The sequence below is a fragment of the Pseudophryne corroboree genome, chromosome 5 (assembly GCF_028390025.1).
Source record: "Pseudophryne corroboree isolate aPseCor3 chromosome 5, aPseCor3.hap2, whole genome shotgun sequence".
In the NCBI taxonomy this organism is placed as follows: domain Eukaryota; kingdom Metazoa; phylum Chordata; class Amphibia; order Anura; family Myobatrachidae; genus Pseudophryne; species Pseudophryne corroboree.
In genome coordinates, this window is record NC_086448.1 from 357,237,219 (window position 1) to 357,239,427 (window position 2,209).

Genomic DNA, 2,209 nt, shown 5'->3' on the forward strand with positions numbered 1-2,209 from the left:
GGCACTTCATATAATAACTGGAACTCAGCTGATCAATAATTGTCTTGGATATTAAGGAACTCTTTTTTTCGTTTTGAGAGTACTGGATCAACCACTATAGGAGTTAAAAAGGGATCACATCAATATTTTTATCCCCATTTATTAATCATTCATTATATGGTATATATGATATGATATGATCTAGTGTATCTCTATATTGGCATATGGCTCTCTAGCTCTGTTTTATATGATAATTTAATCTAATTATATGCTGTTTATAACAATAAATTGTTTTTATTATTATGTATGTTTGCGCTCTCTATTATAGTCATTTATAGTTTATTTGGGTACTCAGGTATAACAGAATACCTTTTGAGAGCAGCATTTATTAATTATTAATAGAGTGGTCTTATTTCTAATAGCGCCTGTATTGATTTTCCGTCTAGGATTATCTTTTTTAATTTTACGTGTATGAAGAGAACAGCTCGTCACAGGAAATCGGACTCGCTGTTTGTTGTTTACGATCTCAATAAGATTGGATGTCCTGCTTCATAGCAGTCCATTGCGCGCTGGATCCAGCATGCTTATGCCACGGCAGGATTGCCGGTTCCAAAATCTGTACAGGCCCAGTCGACTAGGTTGGTGGGTTCTTCTTGGGCAGCTGCCCGAGGTGTCTCGGCCTTACAGCTCTGCCGAGTAGCTACATGGTCAGGTTTGAACACGTTTGCAAAGTTCTACAAGTTCGATACTTTGAGAAAACTGAAGGTCCTCAGTGGCCAATCAGTTCTGCAGGAACCTCAGCAATCTCCCACCCGGTTTGGTAGCTTTGGTACTTCCCCATGGTACTAAATGGATCCCAATATCCTCTAGGACGTAAGAGAAAATAGGATTTTAATTACCCACCGGTAAATCCTTTTCTCGTAGTCTGTAGAGAATACTGGGCGCCCGCCCAGCGCTTCGTTCTTCCTGCACTGTTACTTGGTTAAGTATTCGGCTTTGTTCAGCATTTGCTGTTCCTGTTTCAAGTTTGGTTAGCATCGCTTTCCTCTTGCTTGTGTGTGCTGGTTCGGAATCTCACCACTATCCTTTTATCTTTCTCTCAAAGTATTTCAGTCTCCTCGGGCACAGTTTCCTAGGCTGAGTCTGGTAGGAGGGGCATAGAGGGAGGAGTGAGCCCACACTATCAAATTCTTAAAGTGCCCATGGCTCCTAGTGTACCCGTCTATACCCCATGGTACTAAATGGATCCCCAGTATCCTCTACGGCCTACGAGAAAAGGATTTACCGGTAGGTAATTAAAATCCTATTTTCTGCAGCAAAATGTCATGTCATGTCATGTCTCTCTTTTCTTTATGTTAATAGTTGGAGTGGAACCTTGACACAGAAGCTGAATAACTACACATTTGCCTCAAATGAATATCTAACATAATGAATACCTATTAAAATGTGTTTTACTACCAATATTCTAAAAGACAAATGCCCAGAATTTGCTCCCTATATATACAGATGTGTCCACATACCTCTATGTTCCATGCGCTGCAAGTCATTTTTGTTTTTTCCCCCCAACTTTTTCCATTAAAATACATCTTTTTACAAAACTGTGTTAATAGGATGCACAGACAGCTTCTGCTGATTAAAATGATATGTGGCATGCCTATATTCTGTGTGCGATTGCAGCTGTATCTGCATACGAAATGCCTTTCCAGGCAAACACTGTAGCATAACATTTCGTTTGCAGATACAGCCACAGTCGCACACACAATATAGCCACACATAATTTCAATCAGCAGAAGCTTCTTGTGTGTCCTATTACCATTGTAACGTGAAAAGTCGCAAAAAAGACATTCAGCATTACGGAGTCATGGCTGTTTAGTGTGAAAGAAGGCTAGACATATGTGGACACATCTGTATTACCTGAATTTTTGTTCCCTAAAATCACTCAAAGGGTGCACCCCATGTCACTTCTGTGGTGCCCATTTTTCCTTCCTCTCCAGTGTTGAGTGACTTTGCTGCTGTCCTCGTCTCTCTGCTTTCCTGCATCTTGTTGATGTGCACATGGGTCTAAGGGGATAATTCAGACCTGATCGCAGGCTGCGTTTTCTCACAGCCTGCGATCATGTCCAAACTGCACATACGTATGCAATGCACAGGCGCGACGGACCGCAGCAACGGGATCGATGCATAGCGACGGGATGGTGCAACAGGAAGAGGGCGTTTGTGGGTGGCAACT